The sequence below is a fragment of the Fistularia commersonii genome, chromosome 7 (genome assembly GCF_037954325.1).
Source record: "Fistularia commersonii isolate RoL2024-O1a breed Wild chromosome 7, RoL_Fcom_v1.0, whole genome shotgun sequence".
Taxonomy (NCBI): domain Eukaryota; kingdom Metazoa; phylum Chordata; class Actinopteri; order Syngnathiformes; family Fistulariidae; genus Fistularia; species Fistularia commersonii.
In genome coordinates, this window is record NC_141290.1 from 4486675 (window position 1) to 4513881 (window position 27207).

General features: G+C 44.1%; 1 protein-coding gene and 1 non-coding gene across 4 annotated transcripts in view; both read right to left on the reverse strand.

Annotated features, from left to right (window-relative positions):
- The window catches only part of LOC147232416 (alpha-1,3-mannosyl-glycoprotein 4-beta-N-acetylglucosaminyltransferase C-like), an 84108-nt gene that overhangs the window by 35863 nt on the left and 21038 nt on the right, over positions 1 to 27207 (reverse strand). For all 3 annotated transcript variants that reach the window (XR_015106355.1, XR_015106354.1, XM_086149246.1), the window contains exons 3-5: positions 14122 to 14180; positions 9335 to 9395; positions 1658 to 1823 (exon numbers count right to left, since the gene is read on the reverse strand). The gene's annotated coding sequence lies outside the window, so the exon portion shown is untranslated. The remainder of the gene's footprint in view (positions 1 to 1657; positions 1824 to 9334; positions 9396 to 14121; positions 14181 to 27207) is intronic.
- Positions 17670 to 17829, reverse strand: LOC147232417 (U1 spliceosomal RNA). Its single transcript, XR_015106424.1, has one exon. It is a non-coding gene; the product is annotated as a U1 spliceosomal RNA (small nuclear RNA).

Here is a 27207-nt window from a genome sequence, read left to right on the forward strand (position 1 = left end):
TGCCCTGCAGAACCAGAACCAGGACGAGGGACCAGGATCTGGACCTGGACCTGGACCAGGGTTTGTCGTGATCAGAATAGTAACATCGTTTATTTATTCGTAACCTCCGGAGGGAAAGAAACAAAGGGTTGAACCGCTGACCCACGTCAGAGGACGAGGTTTCCTCGATGAGGAGGAACAATAGACGCACACACACACACACACACACACACACACGCTGTCCCAGATGCTTCTGCCTCAGGAATACCTAATGCCCTGCTTTCAGCGGATCGCCGAGCTCAGAGCAGATCAGCGCTGCCGCTCTCCACTGACTCGACCCTCATTGTCGGACACCGGGCTCCCCGGGAGCCGCCGCCGCCGCCGCCGCCGCCACCTCCTTATCAGCCGCCATCAAAGCCGCTGTCAGCCCGAGTGTGGAAGTGGGTCTTCCAGGGGGCCGTCTGAGACGGCGAGCCCGTCCGGATGAGACGGGCCTTATTAATTCTTCAAAAGCCACACGGCCTCCTTCTCCCCGAGTCTCATTTTGGTACATTTAAGGATGATAAAAGCCCAGCCACACACACACAAACACACACACACATCATGCATAATGCAGGCGCGTGCGTTTCGGCTTGATCTTCGGAAGATGCGATATCTCGCCATCATGACTCAAAGTTCTCCTGTGGACGGGAGGAGGAGGAGGAGGAGGAGGAGGACACTTCAGGGACACGGGAATGAAATCGGTGAAACCCACGGTTTCACTGCCACTGCTTTTACTTGCAGTTATTTATCTATATATTTATTTGTTGCTTTGGCCCCCACGTTCCCCCTCCACTGTTGCTATGGTTTTCCCCCCTGTCTTGATGCCAAAGTGCCCTTGGGCAAGACAATGAGCGCCCCCACACCTGCTCCCTGCCTTGCTTGGCAGCTCCAATGCCATACATATATATATATATATATATATATATATATATATACACACACATATGTATATATACACACACATATGTTTTTTAAATTGAGATTTGTCATCACACAGGCTGTCTTTTTCATATGCATATGTTGCACGTGCGCACGCACACACACACATATGTGCCGTCCTTGCAAACCGTAAACCTCATCACAGTTAAATCCTAGGAGTGGCTCTGCAGATATTTTGTATTTCTTTTTTTTTTTTTTATTGAAGTTATATTGTATTTTTTCACTATATTGTGTTTTACAGTGTTCTTTTTTTATTGTATATTCTTATATTGTATGGTATTGTATTCTATCGTATTTCACTGTATACTTTTCCTTTCTTACTTTCCCTGAACTTTATGGAATTTCACTGCATTTTTATTGCTTTGTATTTTATTTTATTTCATTTTATGTGCATGGAAAAGAAACATTTTTCATTTCAAATATTCGATTATTATCATTGAGGAATTTTCAGCAACCGTCCAACGGCATCAGTTTGGTATTGGAATCAAAATGAAAAGAATATATAGATGTATATAAGTTCTTATTAATTTAAATAGAAATCTTAACGATTACTCCTGATTTCTTAAAATCATGAATAATCCGTATCAGGATGCAGCAGTGAAACAACAAACAATATCGGATATATGAGAAAGGGTTTTAACATCTGAAAAAATAAAGTCTTGGACAGAAGTGAACTGAAAAAGAACTACTTATTTACTTCAGAAGGGGGATGAGATGATTCCTTCCTCCAGAACCCGGGTTCTCCAGGGACCCGTCGCTGGACGTTCAGCGTCGGCTGAGAGGGAGTAATGGCCACCGTCTGGAGCGAGCGAACACGCCGCCTCCCACACCAGTCAGAACAACTAAATAAAGCTCCGCCCTCACTGGGAAGGAGAGGAATAAGAAGGAGAAGGAGAAGAAGAGCTCAGCACAAACTAAAGTTCAGCCTGTACTGATATAAAAGACAAAAAAAAACAACCCTGTGTGTGTGTGTGTGTGTGTGTGTGTGTGTGTGTGTGTGTGTGTGTGTGTGTGTGTGTTTGCCTACAGCCGCACTGCTGCAGGTTCTGGAATGCGTTTTGTTTTTTTAACGTTCTGTCCGTCGGTGAATCGGAAATAACCCAACGGCAGCTCGATATAAAACCGACGAAACGAGCTGCGCGGCAGATGGCGGCACAAAGAGTATACGCAAATAAATATAAATATACATAGAAGTATTTTTCAGTACTTCAAATGATTACTTCAAAGTACTTCAAATGATGAAGATCCGATAGAGCTGAACGGGTAACCTGTCAACCACAAGGTCAACCCCCAATGGTGGGGTCACCTGTAATCATGCAGAGCCAATCAGAAGCCGGCATTCAGTGCCAGGAGGCGGGGTTTAACCGCGATGGGAGTGCTGCCAATTGTAGTGCCCCATACTGAAACGGATGACCATTCACCCTCTCATTCACACCTGCGGAGAAGGACAAGCGACGGCAAAACAGGAAGTAGCTGCATTTGTCAACATGGCCGCCAAAGATGGCCGCCGACCGTCTTGAGCACAGAGGCTCAGTAATGGCACAGTTCTCGGACGCACAAACCGAAATGTATGTCTCTTTTTGATTTGTGAGTGAGAGGGTAAATGGCTGTATGTCTCAATATGCTGCCCTGTGATTGGTCCAGGTTAAACCCCGCCTCTCGGCCAATGACGTCTGGGATAGGCTCCAATACCGCAACCCCTGAGTTCAGGATAAGAATTATATTTGTCGGGACACATCAATTCCCTTCACCTCTTGACTTATTTTCAGTTTTAACTACATAATAAATGTAAAAACACACACAAAAATGATAAGCTAACCAATAGTAATTTTGTAGTTTTTCCTCATTGCATGGAAGCTAACTCATAGCTAACGCTAAAGTTGGATTCATAAGGAGGAAGGCACTCCCCCAATGACGGGGGAGGGAGAATCACGGGGAGAAACACATATGTTGCCACGGTAATGTGGTGATATGTATGATAACTGTATACTCCAGGGGATCCGTGCGTAATGTCAGCGGTAATAACGGCGCCATGCACGGCTGCGTGCGCAAGTCTGCGCGTTATCACACACATTAGCCCGCCACCAAGTTGCCGCCCCATGAGTTGGAAACGCCGGAAAAAAGAAAAACAGACGATCAATCCAAAGGCTAAGTGTGTTCGCCGACAAGTTAATGAAGGAGCTGCCGTCACCGCCGCTGCCGCTACTGCCGTTGTCACTGTAGCTCGCTAACGGTGTCAATTTTCCCGGCGAGTCCCCGCAGGCTGGCGGCCGGCAGAGATACTCGAGTGCGAGGACTGCCCGGGATCGCGGGAACGCAGGGCTCCTCCCTCAGCACCTCCTCTCCACATGAGAAGATAATTGTCTCCTCCCCGCCCGGAGAGAGGGGTGCATTTCCGTGACCTTTAGCGGGCACTCATCCCGTCTCTGCCGCGCCCCGAGATGTCGCGGCGGTTTGCCGTTAATTACTTTTGCTGATGGAGGTGAGAGAGGACATTTGCATCAGATGAGGCGCTGAGTAGTCTGGAGGGGAGGTTTCGGGGGGGGAGGAGGCGGGGGTTCCCCTCTTATTCATGCAGCTTTTTAATGTCATCATAATCTCTAAAGGTTAGCATGAGCTGAGCAGCGGTACATGGCCGACAACCAGCTGAAAAAAAAAAAAAAAAAAATCGAGGGCTTTGAAGCGGCGCGACGCAGGCACATGTCGGAAACAAGCTGCAAAGTGTTCTCCTAATGGACGAAACCGAAACTGCATTAGCATTAGCTGCAAAAAATGTTCCCTGTAGACCTACACCAATTATTATTGTAGAGATACTCATACGCTGAGCTGGATGTTAGCGGTGGACATCCCCCAGGTTCCCTTGCGTTAGCTTGATGGCTAGTTGGCTCTCCTCATAATCTCTAAATGTTAGCGGCGCTGCTGCACCTATTGGTAAAAAACCCCTGTGACCACTGGGCTACAACAAGCCATATACTGATGCTGGTATGGATTATCCTAGTGGACAAACCGGGAAAAGCAAGCTTAGCATTAGCCGCTAGGCTCTAAGTAAGGTTGCCTTAGACCTACATTAGTAATTATTGTACAAATACTAGTTAAGGTCTAAACTAGATGTTAGCATTCTCACGTGTTAGCTTGTTGGCTCGCTAGCTGTCATCACATCAGGGTTCTCTTGTGTTGGCTTGTTGGCTAGTTAGCTATCATCACAATCTCTTAATGTTAAGCCAGACCAAGTGGCCAAAATAGGAACTGCAAGTAGCTGCTACGCTGTAATAAACTGATGCTGGTCTGGATATTACCAGTGGACAAACCAGGCAGTGAAACCGTAGCATTAGCTGCTAGGCTGCATTTCTTTCACTCTGAAAATTTGGCTTATTATGTATCATTTTGGTCCAACAACATTCAGAAGTCCAGAGGAGCTCAAGTAGCCAGGGGCTAAAACGGACATCCTCCAGTGTTTCCCTGGTTCCCTTTGGCTAGCTTGTTGGCTAGTTAGCTAGGTCACCAAAGAGAAAGGAGAACTTTGGCCATAGATTTTTCGAAATCAAAATCCTAGATCATAAATTGAAAAAAAAAAGAAAAAGAATCATGCTGTACCCCCCCACGGAGCGCCAGTATCCCGTTATTAGCACACTTTCAAAGCTTTATCATAACGAATAAGCATCTCCGCAGGTGATCCCTCCTAGGATGAATGAGGCTGCTTGCTCGGCAGGTTATGACATCGCTATCCAAACAGGAAGTGTTTGTGTATATCAGGAAGTACTTGATAACACTGAGGGTTCTAGTCCTTTCTTGTTGAGCGGCAGAGGCGGCGTCCATGATGAAGCACCGGCCGGGAAGGGGAGCAGCTTCCGCCTTTGTGCTTTTATTTTCATTTATCTTTTCGGAATTCATTCCCTTCAATCTCGCGCTCCGAGGAAGCGATCCCGCCAGCGCGCTTCTGAATGCCCTCCTCCCCCGCTGTCTGCTCATCCCCCTCCTCTTCTTCTTCTTGCTTTCTCTCTGGGACTCTGGTGACATTTTCAAAGTGCCAGCTCCGAGCCTTGAGACATCTGTGCCTGCGCCGCTATGCCCCCTCCTGCACAAACAGCTAAACCCTCCACTACACTCAACAGCAGCATCCAGCGCTACACCAACTGCTACACCAACAGGAAGATCCGCCACTACACCCATCGCCGCTGCTGTTACACTTAGTGGCTACGTCCACTGTTACACCAACCACGACACCCGCCGTGATGCCAACCGGTACATCCACTGCTACACCTACAGCTACACTAACAGCTACAACTTCTACTACGCCAACCATTAAACCCTCTGATACGGCAACCGCTACAACCACTGCTACACCTTTCACTACCCCAACCACTGCACGCTCTGCTACACCAATCACAGCGCCTTCTGCTATACCATCCACTACATCCTATGCCTTTCCCGACCGCAAAAAACACTGTTCCACCTCCTGCTACACCAAATGCTAACCTTCTGCTACCCAAACCACGACACCTGCCACACCAACCGCTACAACCACTGCTATACCTTCTGTTACACCAAGCTCTACACCTTCTGCTCCACCAACAACTTCACCCTCTGTCACACCGTATGCTGCAACCACTGCTACGCTAACCTCTACACCTTCTACGACACCAATGTTAACATTCTGCTATCCCAACCACTACACCTCCTGCTACACCAATCACTACACCTTCTGCTACACCAAATGCTAACATTCTGCTACCCAAGCCACGACACCCTCTGTTACACCAACCGCAACATCTTCTGCTACACAAATTGCTACACCTTCTGCTACCCAAACCACTATACCCTCTGTTACACCAACCACTACACCAACAACGACACCAATGTTAACATTCTGCTACCCCAACCACTACACCCTTTGCTACACCAAATGCTAACATTCTGCTACCCCAACAACGACACAATCTGTTACACCAACCACTACATCTTCTACTACACCAAATGCTAACCTTCTGCTACCTCAACCATTATACCCTCTGTTACACCAACCGTTACATCTTCTGCTACACCAAAAGCTACAACCACTGCTACAACCTCTGCTACCCCTAAAACTACACCTTCTACTACACCAACAACTACACCCTCTGCCACACCAAACACTGCTACACCTTCTGCCATCCCAAACACTACATCTTCTGCTACACCAACTGCTACATCTTCTGCTACACCAAAAGCTAACCTTCTGCCACACCAACCACTCCAACCACTGCTACACCGTCTGCCACCCCTGACATTTCACCCTCTGCTACACCAACCACCACACTCTCTGCCACATGAGTGGAAGGGGACCTGCAGGAGGCCAATGACTTCAACTTGTTCTTTAACAAGTTTGATGAAATGTTCCCCCTCCCTACAACCAAAATTCTGATCACTCCTCTACCACCTGCTACCTCTCCGCACACCAACACTCCTCAACTAACCCTCCTCGCTCCCATCTATTCACCTCGAGCTGCGCCCCCATTCCCCACTGGAGGTCTCTGATGACCCGCCGGCCTCCCCTCCTCATCACTGCGAGTCCTACCAGAGCACTTTTGGCCATAGAGGAGCGCCACAGATCGCCAAATGTGGCCACTAGACTGTATGACTCCTCCCCTTTCTGCAGGAAGGAAACCTGTGACAACGCACTGTGAGTGCACTGTAATTTTAAAATTGCAGACATGGACAGATGGAGGGAAAGCTTTCAGAAACATCATCCATAATAATAGTAATGATAATAATAATAATAATTATGAAAAAATGAGGACAATGGTGATCATAATAATAATAATGATAATAATAATAATAATAATTATTATTATTGGTGTTGTTATTATTATTATTATTGTTATTATTGTTAAGTTGATGGTGATAATAATAATAAAAAATGACAATGATGATGATAATAATGCTTCTAAATAATCACGATGATGATCAGAATGATTATGATAATAAGAAAAATTAAAACAAGTTGACGAAGATGAGGATTATAACTATGATTATAAAATTATAATGGTAATAACCATAACAATAGTTACAGTATGGTGATGAGGATTAAGACAATGATGATAACAATATTGATCACGTCCGTAATAATAATAATAATTATACTGATGATCATAATGTTAATATTGATGATGATGAAGATTATTCAAATAATATCATTAATGATAGTGATGATGATGATGATGATGATGATGATGATGATACTAATAGTTGTAATAAAAATTATCATTGTGATCATTATCATCATTATTATTCACCTCATGTTTCCAATACGTCGAAGGCAGGAGGAAAACGACTTACAGCAAATAAATAAATGAGAGACAAACATGATGAGGAGGCAGACGGGAAAATCGAGAGCAAAAAGCTGTGCAAGGGTCACTGAAAATCGTAATATCCAGAAAAATCCTGGATGGGTGAGAACCAAGACACTAACACCCCAAACTCCAAACAAACAACTGACAGCAGCAGCAGCAGTCGAGTAGCTAACTAAGCAACTAACTGTCTAACTATCGAACATCACCTTTGTAAAAAATTACAAAGTAATAACCAGGAAATCAATATCACCAAAATATTTACCCATTACTAATTAATAAAGTAATTAATCAAATAAATGAATACATCGTCTCATTAAATAAAATAAGAAAATACACAAGACAATAAACAAATATATATCTATATCTATACATAAAAACAAATAAATATAAATGAAATACTTAAAATACATAAATTAATAAACAAAGCCAAAACACTGAGAAGAGATTCCGATCAAAGATTGGAAATAATTTTCAAAAATGTGATGAAAATAAAGAAGGAGCCTTTGAGTAAAATATTGGTGTCTAAAATCACGTCATTACGGTTTTACACTGTGAATATGAAATAGCAGACTCTGGGAATCAGTCAAGGGGATGAAATGGGCCGGGGCAAATATGGTCATCTCTCACACACACACGCAAGCACACGCACGCACGTACGCACACACACACACACACACACACACACACACACACACAGAAATCTGCTCAGATTGCCGAAATGTATAGTAAGGAATTGGGGAAAAAAAGGAAATTCTAGATGAAAAAACTACAAATCTAGAAGAAAAAGAAGAAAGAAAATCTAGAAATAGTTTCATCTCGAAATGAGGAGCAGAAGACTTCAAAGAAGAAGCTGGAAAACTGAGATAAAAAACAGTAAGGACTTTCAGACTTCTCAGTGAATGGCTGAATCAGCGAGAAAAACCCACCAGGGAAAAAAATAATAACAACAACTCCGACATCAAGCATTAGCAACAGCATCAGCATTAGCAGGAGCATTAGCAGGGGGATGAGCAACAACGACAAAACCAAAATAACAACAACAGTGTCAACAAGAGCATCAGCATCACCAACATCAGCAAAAGCAGCAACATGCTAGGTAACATCAAAATCAAAGCAACAGTAGCAACACCAACAACATCAGCAACAACAAATTTAAAAGAACAACTTCAACAAAAGCATCAACACACCTTCAGCAAGAGCATCAGCAACATCAACAGCAACAAGACCATCAACAACACCAGCAAGAGCATTAGCAAACAACTAAAACATCAGCAACAACAACAACAACATACACAGCAACTACAACAAAAGCAAATTAACAACAACTACTAATACTGCTACATTAGCAATAGAGACAATAACAACAATAACAAAAACATGCAAAGCAACAACAAAACTAAAAGAACATCAACAAGAGCATTAGCAACGTCGACAGCAACAAGAGCCTTAGCAACAACATCAGCAAGAACATAAGCAAACAACTAAAACATCAGCAACAACAACATAAACAGCAACTACAACAAAAGTGAAATAACAAGAACAGCAACAACAACTACTAGTAGTGACGATTACAACAACGATTATAACAAAAACATACAAAGCAACAACACAACTACAAGAACAACAACATTAGCAAGGGCATTAGCAACGTCAACAGCAACAAGAGCATTAGCAACAACATCAACAGCAACAAGAGCATCAGCAATAGCATTAGCAAACACCTACAACATCAGCAACAAAATACAAAGCAACTACAACAAAAGCAAAATAAAAACAAAAGCAACAACAACAGCAACTACTAGTACTACAACATTAGCAACAGAGACAATAACAAAATCATACAAAGCAACAACGACAACAACAAAAAAGGGATAGTTAAAAAATGACTACAATCCCAGATATTATAGCAACCAACTCATTTATATTCATTTGAAAGGAATAATTTTGAATGATATTCAATTTCCGAGAAAAATTAGATACACACGTCACACACACATCACACACACGTGGCTCTAGAGTGTGCACGTTACACCAGACAAACTCACCTCAGCTCAGGAGTGTGTGTGTGGTCGACCTGCCGCGGATTCAGGAAGTGATCAGCTGCATCTGAGGAACCAAACAGATTCACCGTCACACACCATGCACAGGGTGGGATGGGAACACACACACACACACACACACACATACACACACACACAAAGATACTTTAAGGGGAAAGTGACATTTGGTTGTTGAGAAGGGGAACCTTTAGAACAAAAATCTCCAGGAAATAATTTCAAATACATAAGAAGAGATCACAAATATACGGGAATTGATTTCTTTTCGACAGGATGTAAAGTCATAGCTTCAGGAAATGATGTCTTTTGTTTCAACTTTATTGAATTTAGAAAACAGATAAGTGTGGCAAACAGGCGATGATGACTAAATACATGAATTTTATAATTCTATTTTTTTTTTTTTTACAATATTTGTATTTAGTTTAATAAATGTAATAGAATGACACTTATAAACAGGTTATTGTTTTGGTTTAAATGCCTTTTCATAATTTTTAACGATTTTTTTGCAATGTAATAGAATGACACTTATAAACAGGTTATTGTTTTGGTTTAAATGCCTTTTCATAATTTTTAAAGATTTTTTTGCATAATTCAGTAATTTTTCAAGACGGTTGCATTCTGTTTATTTTTATTTAATGAACTTGGCTAAAAAGAAAATAACATTGATGTAGAGTTCACAGAAAGGGACCTCAAATCTAATTTCAAATATATAGAAAGTGATTTCTAATTGACATAAAGTGACCTAAAATGTAAAGGAAGCCATATTAAGTCTACAGGAAATAATTTAAAAATACAGGAAGTGATTTGAAATCTACAGGAAGTGATTTCAACCAAAAGGAAGTGATTTTAAAGATAAAGGAAGTGGTTTCCAATCCACAGGAAGTGACTTTGATTATATTGTAAGTGATTTCTGATAAGCAGGAAGTGATGTCAAACTGACAGGAAGTGATTTCAAAATACACAGGAAGTAGTGGTTACATACAAGTAGACGTTAAACGTGGTTTGAGATTAGCAGGAAGCAATGATGGTGTGTGATTTGTCCCTCGGGGGCGGCGGCCATGCTAATGACGGCGGCCGCCATACTTCCCCGCTGAAGTGCGTGCGCTCTAAGGGGGACGGCGGCGGCGGCGGCGGCGGCAGGTACGAACGCGGCTGGCTCTCAACCAGCAAACATGAAATATGGTCTCAATTATCCCCCGCCTGTCGAGCGGCGCAGATGTTGCCATTGTTCCAGCCGCTCGTCAGCCACCCCTCCGCCCCCCCACCATTATTGCCTTCATTACCGGCGCCATCGATACGGCGAGCGGCTGCCAGGGAACCCGGACGGATCCACGACTCAAGAAGCGAACGACGATTAATCATCTGTGTGGTAATTACACAACTCGCCTCCGGGTGGGGGCGGGGGTGGTTTTTCGGAGGGGGAAGAAAACATCAGCTCGGAAGAGGAATTTCACAAAAAAATAAAAATCGTCTTGGTCTCCGTTCGCGCTGGAGAATAACATAGTAATAACTATAGTAATGACACAACGATGATATGTATATGATCATTATATGACAAAACATATATCTTCAGAATAATATGATGTTTGAACAGCAAAAAAAAAAAAAAAAAAAAAAAAAAAGAACAGACGCTCGTCTTGCTTACGCTTGAATTATGTTATTACACTGTAATAAAGGTTGAAACTCATTAAACACGTTTGATTAAGGGCTTCAGCCCACCGCCTCCCGCTCCGTATGCTTCCTGGACTGGAAGCCGGGGGTCGGACCGGATCTGAGCGGGGCAGGTGTTCCGGCGAGGCTCCGCGGGAGCGCCAACGCCTCATCGGCGGCGGCGGCAGAAGGCCTCTTCTGTTCCGCGGCTAATTGGAGTAATTTATTGTCCTAACAGGCGGAGCAGCTGTGGCTTTACGGCGTATAGCGCCAATTAAATCCAGATGCCAGGATGAAAAGATGGCGGGGTGCGTGCGCTGGGGGGGGTGAGCGTGACTTGGCGGCCAGCGGGCCGTATTAACGGTGTGAAATGGCGATGAAGAGCTGAGAGGGGAGGCCATCTTTACTCGGCAGACGACCGTGGAATATATTTTGAATGGAACTGGAGGGATTATAATCTCTGTCCATTTATTGGATTACATACTGCAGATAGAATTAGCTGGATTATCATTTCTGATTTGCGTTTTGTTAATTAAAACATATAACAGGTCAGATTATAATTTTTGACTACGCTTTTGGTTAAATCCAGTGCACATAACTAGCTGGATTATAATTGCTGTCCATATATTTAAACACTTCACCTATAATTGGCTGGATTATAATTTCTGTTTTGTATTTGATTTATAACTGCACATATAACAGGCCAGATTATAATTGCCGACGATGCCTTCGTTTAAATCCAATGTATATCGCTAACTGGATTATAATTTCTCTTTGTGTTTTGTTAATAACTGTACACATAACAGACCAGATTATAATTGCTGGCCATGCTTTTGGTTAAATAACTAGCTGGATTATAATTTCTGTCTATGGTTTTGGTAACATGATGTTAAAAAAAATTATTATTTTTGTTATTATATTTTGTTATTATATAATGTTTTATAATGTTATTATAATTTGTTATCCATGTGTTTGATTCCATAACTAGATTAGATTATAATTTCTTTGTATTTGTTTTGTTATATACTGTATGTATAACTTGCTGCTTTGTAAATGTCCTACATAACACTCTTTTCAGGTTCAAATATTTATTTAAATCTTTGTCTTAAAAAATACTGAAGGATGTTCAATAAACAGATTTTTATAGATTATTTTTCTTAATTTTTAATTGATTGATTTTTTTTTTCTTCTCGTCCTCAATTGTAATCTGAACCCCCCAAACCCCTCCCCGCTCCTCGCAACTAGCTGGAAACCTTCGTTTTACCAGGATGAGGAGCTCTGACCCAATTAACTGCCGTCGTTAAATGAAACTCCGACCACAGCGCGCGCACACACACACACACACACACACACACACACACACACACACACACACACTCACACACTCACACAGTGTTTTTTTACTGTACAAAGTGATTACAGATTTAATTAGCCGAGGACGCGGCTTCTGGGATTGTGCTAAGCCCGTATTGATATTTCGGCGAGGGGCCTCAGAGCCGGGCTCCTCGGCTCCAGGGCGGAGGAGGGGAAGGGGGGATGATGAATGCCATCACCTTTTCTGACTCCGACCTATGGCGGCTCAGATCCAACCTTCACTTCCTGTCTGAGAATATTGATGTAAAACACCCCGGGGCAAACATCTCCTAGCATAGCTAAGTAACGACGAGAGGTATCTGATTTTACTCGTATACTATCAGTATCCGCGAGGAAACGCGGCGGCAGATCAGTGGGGGCGGCAAGAGAGCGAGGACGACGGGATTATCTCGGATTATTATTAGGAGCAAAAAAATGATGACGAATGACAGGAAGCGGGAAGTTGTGAGCCGGAACCGGCGACCATATTAGCACGATGTCATTAACATGGCAAAAACATGGCTAAAAACTTTGACGCCTATTTCAAACATTAGCGTATGGAGAGGCTAATCTAATCGTTCAGTGTCAAGAATATATTTTCAAATGGTAAAATACATATTGCGCGTTGAAGTGATCTTTGCACAAAGTTGTCCTCATCTTGAATAGTAGTGGTATTCCGAAAGAATTAAACTGCAAAGGTTGTCAAATGTTTATACGTTGGGCAAGCTTTTGGTTTTTATCATGGTCATAAATGTAGTTTTTATATGATGACCATGTTTGTAGTTTTTATGTCACTGCAATGCTCGTAGTTTGTTTTGATGACATGCTTGTAGTTTTTACATGCTGGCCATGTTTGTAGTTTTTATATGATGGCAGTGCTTATAGTTTTTTATGATGGCCATGCTTGTAGTTTTTATATCTCTGTCACGCTTGAAGGTTATATATCACGGCCATGCTTGTAGTTTTTATATGATGACAAGCTTGTAGTTTTTATGTCTAGGCAACGCTTGGCGGTTATACATCACGGCCACACTTGTAGTTTGTTTTGATGACATGTTTGTAGTTTTATTCCCACAGTCTCGCTTGTAGTTTTCACATGCTGGTCATGTTTGTAGTTTTTATATGATGACATGCTTGTAGTTTTTTTATAATGGCCACGATTGTAGTTTTGATATAATAGCCATGCTTGCCATTTTTTGGATGACGGCTATGCCTGTCCTTTTCACATGGTGGCCACACTAGAAAACGGTGTCCTCGTATGAGGCCAGCGGGTTCATTCCACTGCTCGGGCCGCGCCGAGTGCCATTGAGGTCGTTGAGTTTTTTTTTTTTTTCTTTTATGTGGCGGGCCTCTCACATAGCTACGTTAATCCAATTTGCTCCTTCATACCGGATTTACGTTGGGATTACCTTCGTCCACATCCCCATAAGAGGACGCCGGGCAGCCAATGAGGAGCACCGGCTGGAAATACCTCTTTAAGAAAGTGTAATTTTTTTCCTCGCTTGAGTAACTTTATTATTCCTGTATGAATTATGCAGGGAGCAGTCAAGGGGGTTGAAAGGAAAAAAAGAAACGGAATAAAAAAAGGAGGAGAATTGATTTGGGCTTCTTATTTGGCGTCGGGGTTAATATTTAAAGATGGCGGAGCGATACCTTTGCAGCAGGTGAGATGAGGCTTTTTTTTTTTTAAACCGGCGACGGAACGAGGGAGAGGAGGAAGACTGGGGGGGGTGTGGAGGGAAAAGCGGTAAATCCGAAACGGGAGTACTTACTTCCCCTCGGCGTTTCCTATTGGCCGACATCGCTGGGTGGGCGTGGTCACGCATCAAGGCTGAAAGAGAGGAAGGGGAAAATAAAGGAGTGGAAAGAAACGTATGGAGGGACGAAGAACTGCGAGGGAAGGAAAAGGGGAAAAAAAGAGTGGCAAAGATACCGAGGGGACGGAGAGAGACAGAGAAAGGGAGAAAGAGAGAGATGGAGACTTACAGTTAGACAAAAAGAGAGAGAGAGACAAAAAGAGAGAGAGGACAGATAAGACCGAGAGAGGTAGAGAGACATTGATTTTCCCTGCAGTGTCAGTCCATCATCTATCAGACTCCATCGATCCACCGCTCTGTTTGTTTGTAATTTTAGGCTCAAAGAAGAAAAAGGCCCGGCTGAGAAAGAGACCCCCCTCCTGACACACACACACACACATACACACACACACACACACACACACACAGACACACACACCGCCCAGGTGATGAATGGTGGGATCACCGTAGGTTAGAAGATGACCTCATATTGCGAGGCGCTCTCCCCACCCTCCCTGGAATACACGCACACACACACACACACACACACACACACACACACACACACACACTTTAAGTTCATTTTTAACTGGATAGTCGAAATTCATCTCCGGATGATTTTGGAATCGGCGTATCACTTTGGTTCACTCGACTTTTGAGTTTAATTTATGAAAAAAAAAAAAAAAAAAAGGAAAAGAGTGCGCGTGTGTGATTAATTATAAATCAGATTTAAATTGAATTAAAATGAATTATTAAGTTAATTTAAAATTAATTTGGGAACTTTCAACGCCAGCGAACTCATTTCCAAATAAGAAGCCTATAATAAGAAGGGAAGCTAACAAGGAGGTGGGCGGGGGGGACGACGAAGTGAGCATCCGTCACCACGGCAACCGTCGGCAAAGTGACTGACACGGTCAACCCTCGAGGTGGCGGAGGTCGTCCGCTCGCCGCGGCGTCCGTCCGTCCGTCCGTCCCAGAGATCCTTATCGTTATTATTGAAATGTCATTTAGAACTAATGGCGCTGCTCATTAGCGGCATGTACACACACACACACACACACACAAACACACACTCGCGCGCTGAGCCCAGGGGGAGGCGCTGCAAACGAGAGGACCATTCAAATGAGTCTTTGTACCTTTTATTTTTTCTATTTCAAATTATTTTTAAGTGCATTTTTAAATGCAGAAAAAATAGGTTCATATAATATATAAAAAACATACATTAAAAAAATGTATATATATGTATAAATACACACGCACGCTTACACACATTTGTATATATAAATATACAAATACAAAAAATAAAGTGACAGAGCCATTGGTGTAAAAATGGAAAAGGAATGTAAATAGAGCCAATTCACCCTTTTCCAACAGACACCAGGGGTGTATTGGTTATTTTGAAATCATACACACACACACACACCTATCTCCCAAACACACATGCACACACGCACACACACACACACACACACACGCACACATACACACGTCCTCTTTTGTTTTCATCGCTCGCAAGTCTGTTGTGACAAGGCTGCCTTATCACTGTGGCGACCCCAAACATTCATCCATCAAGCCGGGGCTCCTGCAGGCCAACGGGGGGGGGGCTCTTTTATTATTCACCGGCTCGGGATGGAATCGCACGACAGGAAGTGGAAGTTGGCGGCGCTGCAGACGCCAGCACACGGCAACCTCCGCAGGGGAGAAGGCAGCGTCTGAAAGTCGCCTTGTGGAGATTCAAGGTCGCATTTGTTTGGACTACTAGTGGCTCTCCAAGCTAATATCATACCGATATCTGAGGGAACACGCACGCCGCCGCACTGTCGCCGCGGTAACTGACGTTGACTTGGAGGACGTGACGGATCGAAGCGAGCGAAGACACCTGAAGGCGTCAAACTCCGTCCGGAAAGAGGACGGTTTGGAAGGTAAACAAACATGGCCGACAAACTACTGGCTGCTGATGATGTGAGCGAAGCTATTATTCACTCATTCACACAACAAGTAGGCATACAAGTATTCACCCTCTCATTCACTCGTCAAAAAGACGTGCGTCCATTCAATCATTCACCCGTCAAATAGAGAAATTAAAATTTCCACCTTCTCATTTGCAGATCACATAGAAGCATACAAGTATTCACTCATTCACGCGTCAAATAGGGACATAAATCACTCACCCTCTTATTCACACACCATATAAACATGCATTCATTTACTCATTCATGTCATTTGGAAACCTACAACCTCCAACCAAAAGGTTGAGGAGCCAAACGTAAGAGCGTAACCAGGAAACTTCTGACTGTGAGGCGGAAAACCGCTGACCGCATCACATTGTGTATTTTCATCACCTCCCGCTGATTCAAACCAACTTCCCGGTTTTAGCCAGGAAAAGACGAGCGGAGACGGCGTTTGCAACAGGCAGAAGCAAGGAGGTGGGGGTTGGGCGGAAGGGGGTCTTAGAGGCGCGCCGTCGATCCTTTGTCAACTGCTCAGTGCCATTTAATGGCCTGTAAACCCCTTCTGCCGGAGAAAGAACAGGCAATTAGCATACTGAGTGGATTACAAGATCGCTCTGACTCCTGGATTAATGCGTGCACTTAATCTCCTCTTTTGCAAGGCAATTCCTGGATTTACAACTTTTCGAAGGGGGAACAAATTTTACACCCCCCCTCAACTCCCAAAGCCCTTTGCCAAAAAACACCAGCGACTATTTTTTTTTTTTTCTAGAGTCCAACACAACAAGCTAGCGGAAGTTGGGGGCAATCTGTCATTTCGGTTGGAAACGACATCGTTGCGAATTTGCCGACTTCGCGAGAGCGGAGGCGTCGGCGGGTTGGTGCCGATAGACAGCCGGACACGTGACCTCGCCGCGTTAGTGGCGCTAATTGCAGTTAGCGCTGCTAATCACCATTCAACCAATCAGTAACTTACTGATCAATACGACTGGGACAAGTTCCAGTTCACGCGACAATTGGTCAATCGTCTATCCAGTACACTGAGCCAATCAGCGGCTAGCATTGAGCGCCTGGAGGCGGGGATTTATCCAAACGGGCATCACTCACACCTACAGACAAGTTGGAGTCTTCGGTGAACCTGATGACTGATTTTGGGGGTGCAGAATCTGGAGAACCCGGGGAGAGAACCAAGACGATTAGAACCTAGAACGTCCAAAGGGGTGAAAGGTGATAACTAAGGGACAATAATGATATTTTGAGGTCATTCATTCATTCATGATCCTGCCAATGAGATTGGGGGGGGCGGAAGAAGGAGCCAATCACAACTGAGGCCGGTACGAGAGGCGGGGTTTCCTCTGGACAGACCACCTGCCAATCACAGGTCTTCATGTTGGAGTCTTCAGTGAACCTCTTTACCGTTTTTGGACGTTATGGACTTTGGAAAGGCAGTTGGTGAACCAGAGGGAACCCGTGCGGGGGGAACTCAGAGAACCCAATTATCTCAATTATCGCCCCTTTTTTTGACATCAGAATCAGAAAAAATGTTATTTTTCCCAGAGCGGCGATTGAGGGAATCAAGGGAGAGCACAATCGAAGTCCCCCACTACCAGAAATGATACAGTCGAGATTCCCACGTTTGGGGAATCGGGGTCAGCACAGCCGGCGTGCGATGGCTGAGCCTCTCCCAGGGGGAACCACCTTCTTGAACATGGTATCTCCCTTGCCAAGTAAGTATCTTGTATGCATTCAAGTCTTCAGGTTAACTGATTGCCTTTGAGGAAATATGAAAAAGTGCTCCCTCCATCAATCCTCCGGGTGTCACTCCGAAGTGTGTATGTGTGTGTGTGGTGTCATTTTTCTCTCGGGCTTGAGAGAACGCCGGCATCGACGTCAAGCGATGAGCTGCGGATCAATCCCTCTCACGGGAATGCTACATTAGCATCCCCACGAAAGCGCCTTCGTTTTATTTTGCATCGCCGAGACGACTCGGTCACGCGGAGACGGAACCGCCGTCCTCCTCCCGCCAATCAGAGCAAAAGCCTGTGAATAATCTGATTGAGTTGCCCTTCTTCCCCGGGTCTAAGGACTTTAAACCCCAACTCCGATATAGCGCTGGATTAAATGTGATGCTAGCATTGTGTCATGACGACGACATTCACTGTTTTCAACACGGCAGGTCTGCGCCCTTCTCCAATCTAAGCCATTACTTCCTGAACACACACACACACATATATATCTCTCTCTCTATATATATACATGTATACATATAAGTATAAGTATATATATATATGCATAGATGCATATATATATATATAGGTGTATATATATGTATGTATATACATATACAATAATATAGGGTGAGCTCTGGAACGAATAAAGGAATATTTATATGTATGTAGATATGTGTATACCTATTATATATATATATATAATACATAATTATAGTATATACACATATTATATATATACACACATAAATATATATATATATTTATACGTGTGTATATATATATGTATATATTCATTTATTTGTTCCAGAGCTCATCCTGTATCCGACTTTATCCCGTCCTTCCAGGCTTGGATGAGTCATTTCCATCCACAGCCCCCCGAATCTGGAATTCTAGGCGATGACATTTCCCCAGCTCGTCTTCCGGTCGCCGCGGAAATGCTGGCACGGCCAGCATCGAGGTTCGTGTGTGTGTGTGTGTGTGTGTGTGTGTGTGTTTGTCTGAGGGTGTGCTTTTTTTTTATTTTTATTTCCTCCCAGGACTGCGCACGTCAGATAACATACGTGTGAAAGAGTGCAGCCTGCGGGTCTCAAGAAGAGTGTGTGTGAGTGTGTGTGTGTGTGTGTGTGTGTGTGTGCGCGCATTCATTTAACTTCTTGCTGAGCGTAACAATAAAACACGGCCGAACGTGAATCCACTCGCTCAGCAACTTTCAACGCCGGCGCCGACGACCAAGGGGTCAGAGCTTACAGATCGGTGTGTGTGTGTGTGTGTGTGTGTGTGTGTGTGTGTGTGTCTGCGTGTGTGTGTTATCTCTACATCAATATACAACGTTTCACCAGGGGCGCTTCAGAACCTTGCTGTGTGGAATGGAAAGAAGGGGGGGTTTAGAAGGGATTTTCCCACCAACAACCTCTTTCCCGCGGTGGATCGGACGCCCTTTGACCTCCCGGCTGCGGCGGACGGCGGTGAACGAGGAGAAACAAAAAACAAAACAACGAAGTCAGCGGCGGTTTATTACAGCTAATGTACCATCTGCTCACCGCGGTGACTCCTCATTAAACATGGAAGAGATAAATAACACATCCCGCTCCTGCGGCGCCGGTCACCAACACCTCCCCCGCCACGTTGATGAGAAATGATAGCATCGGATTATGGATAAATAGAATGAACCCAGAGCCGTTTTCGGGAAATTTTTCCACGACCAGCCTGTGTTAGCGTCGCCGGCGTACCTTCGACCACTGCCATCGCTATTACGGTTGCAATACCACATCTGTCCACTAGGGGGCGGAGCCATTGAAGCCCCGCTCGCCACTTTTATAAACCCTCCATGATGGGGGTATAATTGTTTTATTTATCTGTTTTTTGTTTTTACCCTGTCAATTAAATCCATCACCAATGCTATGCTAAACAAAGATGTATGTGCGTGGCTGAGCGGATGCATCAAACAACCCCCCCCCCACAACCCGGTGTCTAATTTTAGCATGCCGCTCACGTCAGGCGGCTCCACGCCGGCGCCCGTTCACCGTCCCACGCGCCGCATCCTCTATTTTAAGATAATCGGCCTTTTTTTTGGCGTCATTTGGTTTAAAGAGACAAATAACCGCAGCTAATCGCCATTCTCGACTCGGAGCTGATAAATCGTATCAAGACGGCTGCCGGCGAGGAGCGCATTACTTCTTAAATACATTGTGTACCGCGCCGTTCTGGTTCCTATCAGCGGGTATAAATACTCCTCTGTCTTCCAGTTAATGCCGCTCAGATTACCCGGGGACGGATAGTAACGCAGGCCTCTGCCGGCCAATCACTGCGGACTCCTCATCCACGCCCATCTACACACTTTGTACCCTCATCAGGTCAACCCTTGATCGCTACTGGATTTGCGAGACACTCAACGCCGCAACCAGGCTAGCCAGGGCTAATTTATTAGCTAGCTACATCTGTAGCCGCAAGCCTAGCTCACTCGCCAACCCCCTTGATAGCTACAGGAGTGACTAGCTACACAACGGCGCAACCAGGCGAGCCAGGGCTAATTCATTAGCTAGCTACATCTGTAGCCGCAAGCCCCGCTCACTCGTCAACACCCTTGATAGCTACGAGAGTGACTAGCTACGAAATGCCACAACCAGGCTCGCCAGGGCTAATTCTTTAGCTGGCTACGTCTGCAACCGCAAGCCCCGCCCACCCGTCCCTGGTGCAGGATGACCAGATCATTGCGGTGAGAACGATTGCGGACGTAGAACTACACACCCATGTGCTAGCTAACTAGCTAGGCTAACGGCTGATGACTTTAAGTAGCTATGGAGAAATGACTGGCCGGAAAGAGTAATATTGCAAAGGATTTCAGGCTACATCTTACTCTTGGATTAAGTACACACACACACACACACACACACACACACACACACACACACACACACACACACACACACACACACACAGATATTGTATACGTACATATGTGTATGTATATTTATGAGTCAAATGCCTCCTCCCTCTCATACACATACATGCACAAATAAAGATGACTCTCTCTCTTTCTCACGCAACCACACACACACACACACACACACACACACACACACACACTCGTCCGCAATCCGGCTGCCCAAACGCATTTATTCCCCGCGCTCTCTCCAGGCGGCGTGGCACTGCGAGCCCAAGGGGTGGGAGCCTGTAGGGCGGGTCGCTCTTTGGAGACGGACCCCTGCTTTAGGCGTGCATGTGCTGGCATTCGTGCATGTGTTATATATTTATTTTCTCCCCTGAGAGCTCGCACGGTGAAGGCTGCTGAAGTCAGCCCGTGGCGCCACGAGTCAAGCTGACAACTGGTTGTACGTCGGGTGGGGCGGCGAGAAGGAGGAGGAGGGGGTTGCAGCCGCTGCCGTGTCGCCGAATCTGCATATCTCGCTCCGTCTTTGTACTTCTATGTCTAAGGGGGTACTTGTTATATTCCTGTTTGTCTATTCACCACCCCATAATTTATTCCATGTTATTATTTTTTAATAAAAAAAATTTTCCGCTCCCTCGGCCCCTGAAAGAAAACAGGCCCGGAAAAAAAAAGAAAGCGTTTGAAGGCTCGCCACTTTGTGGCGACCGTTGACGAACCCTCGCGGCACTCCCCCAACATGGACGCCGCTGCCGCGCCGGGTGACCCTAATTACGGCCGCCGGTTCTCGCTGCCAAAAGCCACCTCATTGGAAAGCGGCGGCGGTGACGGCGGTGACCTCGGCCCCCGGCGGGAAGCAATTTAATGCCCGGCTGCACGGGGAGCTAAATATATGCGGCGCCTTGGATAAATTAGGGCGGACAGGCGATGTCTGGAAGGAAGGCCTTATCGGAGGACGAGGGAGCCGCCTGTCACCTTTCAGGTGATACGGTGGGGTGGGCGGGGGTGCTGTGACGGCGAGCAGCCGAGCGCTGTCGCCGAGCAACAGGCGGCGCCGTGTTCCGACCCCCCTTTCGTCCGACTAACCCCACCCCACCCCTCCAGGGAGCTCGGATAACGGGCTATCGAAAAAGACAGCGCCCGAGTGGGCGAGCGTTCGACCTAGTGAAGTTCAACATGCTGCCCCCGACACACACACACACACACACACACACACACACACACACACCGGCTGGTGTCAGATGTCAGTGTGTATTTCCTTTTTTTTTTTTGTTTTCCCTCCTCACTTCCAACAAATACAGACTAAATGCCAGGGGGCTCCCCGGGCAGGGCCCGCAGGCTCCCTTGTTTTACGAAGCCGCTCCAAGAGGGCGACGTTAGAGACGAAGGGGGGCGACGAAAGACGGGATTTCACTGCCTGAGAAAAAGAAAATATCTTAAAATATTTGAAAAAATAGGGAAAAGTTAAAAAGAAAGGCAAAACATTAGGGGAACGAGAATCGAACCTTGAGGGACTCCACACGCTGAAACGTATGAATTTTATTTATCCCATAGGGGAAATTCTTTTGTCACAGCAGCGTAACACTTATAACATCAATATAAGTATAGAGAGATTATTAGAAGATAGCAGAAGACATCCACAAACAAATAAACAGCAGATAAAAAACATCAAGGATAAGAATGGACAACAGAATGGGGAAAAAAAGACAGTAAGGGTGAAAATAGACGACCAAAAGGACAACAATGTTGGACAAGTTTCGAAAGGCCCCCCTGATATTTGGCCCTTCTTTTTTTTTATTATTAAATTGATTACTTAATGTAATTTATTAAATGAATTTTTTTATTAAATAATTTTATTTTATTTTTATTTATTTATTTTGTTTGTTCATTTATTTATTTGATTTATGTATTTATTTATTCTGGCTCTGAGACCGTTGCAGGCTCGTTCTAAGCCACTGCCTGATCTCATTTTAGTAGGATTTTCTCGTCGGGTTATTTTAGCTGCCATGTTTAATATCGATAAAATGTGAGTGGATGGGAGTCGCCCCATAGGGGGCGGGTCGGGGGGGGTGATATGAATGCGTAACTACCGCGTAATAAATGGACAGGCAGGTTGTTCCAGAGTGCGAATAAGACCTGTATATTCAATTTGACTCCGAAGCGGTGGCCGCGGCCCCTGGGACGTTGTGTGTGTGTGTGTGTGTGTGTGTGTGTGTGTGTCGGGGGGACGGCATGCAGGGCCGGTTGAAGAACAAATCAGTCCGGGTGGAGGTTCTCCGCTCCAGCTGAACCCACCCTGACCTTTAGATTGAAACTATGTCCTGGGGAGTCAAAGCCATTAAGTGCAGAAACTGTACTTGAGCGCGCCGCCCTCCCCCTTTACTCAGAATCCATCGGGGGGATGGGGGGGGGGGGGGGGGGGGTCGGAGGGGGATGGAGGGGGGGGGTCGGGGAGGTCGGGGCGTAAATGACCGGGGTATCAAACGAGGAGGAGGGAAAAGGCAGAGCCTTTCATTATAAGTCTGGTTTTTCTGTCCCTTATTTTTCTCAGTGTTTTTTTTTATTTATTTATTTTAAAAGCTAATTTTTGGCTAATTTCCTACAAACCCACCCTCAAAATAGGGACCTTGAATATTTTTGGGGTCATTTTGAACAAATCAAAATGCTTTTTTTTTTTTTTAATACATAAATATTTTCAAATTTCTCTACCTTGTATCAATAAAGCTACCCACATATCCTTCAGCCCTATTTCTGTCTGTATTTCCTGTCAATATATATGAAAAGTTCAATATAATAGAGGATTACCATACATATAAGTATATATGTGAAAGGTGTTCATATACAAAGAAATACATATGTGTATATCTATATATATATATCTATACATACATCAACACATATATATTTCTAATCCACTTCCTTTTTGATATAATATTAGTTTTTAATCTATTTGTTCTTGAGAAGAAACACATTTTAGTTCAGGGGTGTCAAACGTATGACCCGCGGGCCGATACCTGCCGCCAGGGGGTCCATTTCGGCCCGCGGCATAAATCCACATTTTGAAAAAATACATAACAATCATGAAGTACTTTTTTAAAATAAAAGTGCAGTTCCTATATTGTCTGCTAAGGACGCACTGTTCACTGTTTTAGTCAGTGTTAGCAACACAACTCTGTGTGATTCAACTTACAACAGATGGCAGCAATGCAGCTTCCGGGTCTGCAAATAGCATTTTTATTTATTGTTAGTGTTGTGCCTCATAAGCAAGATGTCATTATCAAAAAACAGAAACGTGGACATGGAGTGTAGGGTTTTCCAAAATAAAATGGACCATTTCTTCTTTGTTTGTTGAGGTTAATAAGAAAACCTGCATGCTTGGTGTGGAGGCAGCAAGTTCCGCCATGGTTAAAAATACAACAAAATGCAAGGAGAACTGAGAAGACAGAGCTGACGCATCCTGTTGTTGGAACTGCACTTACTTTTCTTCATGTATCTCAGGTTGTTTGTCAGGAGCAGTTCATTACATAGGAAGATTTTTATCATTTACCTGTTCACTTTTACACTAAAACAAAGGAATAATTCGGATTTAGTGTTACTTCTAGGTAATTACGCTGTGATTTTACTGGTCCGGACATCAAATTAAGCCCTGTTTTAGGTAAATTTGCTGTCAGTGGGTTGTGTGTGTGTGTGTGTGTGTGTGTGTGTGTGTGTGTGTGTGTGTGTGTGTGCGTGTGCGTGTGTGTGTCTGCAAGTATGTGGTAGCATACTAGTGTACATGTGTTTGAGTGTGTGCACTTCTGTGTTTGTTTGTGTATGTGTATGCAAATGTGTGTGTGTGTATGTGTGAGTGTGTGTGTGTGTAAATGACTGTGTGTTCATACATGCAGCTATGTGTGTGTGTGTTTGTATGTGGTGGTTTTGTATGTGCATGAGCTCGTATATGTACACAAGTGTCTGTGTGTGTGTGTGTGTGTGTGTGGGCACGTATGTGTATGTAAAAGGCCTTGTGTTCATACGTGCAGCTATGTGTGTGTGTGTTTGTATGTGATGGTTTTGTATGTGAATGAGTTCGTATATGTGCACAAGTGTGTGTGTGTGTGTGTGTGTGTGTGGGCACGTATCTGTATGTACATGGCTGGTATGTACATTGCATGTTTGTTTGTGTTTGTTTGCATAAGTGTGTGTAGGCGTGTGCAAACGTTTGTGGCCGTGTATTTGAGTGTGTGACTATTTGTTGAGATGTGTGTGCATGTGTTAGTTTTAGTTTGTATGTGTGTGTGTGTGTGTGTGTGTGTTCTCTCCTCGCTTTACTCAGGAGCTCTTTTTATCGACGACCATAAAAATGCAACTGAGGCACTTTGTTGTTCCTTCTCTCTCTCTGGAGAACGTGAAGGATCTCCAGGAAGAGAGAAGAGAAAAGAAATGAGAGGAAGTGAAAAGAGAGGAGAAGAGAAGACACGGCCATGATGGAAGACTTGAAAAGCAGATTAAATGTAATTTAATCTCCGTTTTGAATAATTCAGTCCAAAAGTACAACCCGTCTTCATCTGATCTCCTCCTCATCACAGGAGCTGCTTTCTGATGAACAACTGCAACTCTGGCTAGACTTTGGAAAGGAAGGAAAACAAGAACTTTGTGCGCACGTCGACACACACACACACACACACACACACACACACACACAACGCACACTCACACGCAAGAAACACACTTACACACTCAGGCCTAGTCTATAATCCTTAGTTGAACTTGAAGGCTCATGTACTGTACACGCACACACACACACACATGCACACACGCACACACACACACGCACACACATCAACACACACAGACCATCGACCTCATCACAGACCCTGAAACCCTTATCCAATATATCTAGTTTATTCTAAATTACACATCTATAAAAAGTTAAGTACTGTTTAAAGTTTTATACACACACAGACTAGTGTGTGTACGTGTGTGTATGTGTGTGTGTGTGTGTGTGTGTGTGTTAGTGTGTGTGTGCGCGTGCAACACTCCCCCATCACCTTGCCAAAAACCATACATCATCTTGATCCTCACACTTGTAATCCAGGTCCGTCACTTTCCCGCGAGTAAGACAGACGATGAAGAGGCTCAAATCAGCCGCGTAACTGATAATTAATGAGGGTCGGGGCGTGTGTGTGTGTGTGCATGTGTGTGTGTGTGTGTGTGTGTGTGTGTGTGTGTGTGGGCCCTCATGTTTCAATAAGAGGACTGGACATGGGTCCTCAGACCCAAGTGTGTTTCAGTGAAAGAGCACGGTCAGGCCCTCATCTCCACACTTGAAGTGTGTGTGTGTGTGCGTGTGTGTGTGTGTGTGAGTGTGTGTGTGTGTGCACGCGCACGTCTCATGTCCCGGTTAATTGCGTACATGGGCCGTAAAACCTTATTTACGTTAGAAGGCAGACGGCGAGGGGTGCGGCGGCCTGACAGGGAGAAATATTATTGGGGCATAAACAGAGAAGTGGGCGGAGCTAAGAGGGTCTCGACACCAGTTAGCCATTAAGAGAAATAAAAATGCATTAAAAATAAACACATTAGACTTGTTTTATATACCTCAGTACAACAGAGGTGGAAAAATAAAAAAGAAATACTTTAAGTACCACTGCACTCCATTACTCAAATACACTGTTATGTAGTACTTTTTAATTTTGATGTTTTCAATTTACTTTTAATCTCAAAATCTCATAATCAAATAGAAAAAAAATATTTTCTGCATGAATTAATATTATTGATTTTTTTCACTTCATCATTTTACCCTAATTAATTTGAGGGGATTTTTTACATCAAAAAATATAAACCTATTTTGGAATTATTATGTATTCTACGTTAAGATTTTTGTTACTATATTTTCTTCATAGGTTTCCTAAATAGCAACTATTTTTAAGAGTCAAATATGGCATCATCCGTTTTGTCCTGCACTCTTACCATCTTTCTTTCCTCTCCATTATTTTTATTGGTTTTATAGCTGAAATAACGCACAAATATTGCGTGTTAAAATGATGATTTTCTCCAAAATGGTCTAAAAAAGAAATAAATAAAGCCATTAATCTGACAGATTATTAGCGGAAGGGAAAGTAAAAGCAGCCACCGCTGCCCAGAAAAGCTGACAGGTGATTTATTCCATCCACTTTTTTTTTTTTTTTTTTAAATAATTCTGTCATAAATTCACCCTAATAGGATTTTCTCCTTCGTCTTTTTCCTTCCCGGAATCAGACGGGACTCTGGGCGTCGCAGAGCGCGTGGGCGAAGCGCTGCCAGCGTCCTGGAAGGAAGGATTAGCTGGGAATGTGCAAACCTGCGAGGTTCCCACCGCCAGATTGATTTTGGTTTTTATTGGATTTTAACCAGGGAGCGAACGTGTTCCGGCGACCAGACGCAAGGGAAACGTCGCAAGGGCTTTTTTTGGGGGGTTCCCACGGAAAAAAAGTGGGCGGAGTTTCCAGGTATTCCTTCTCCATCAGCAATAATT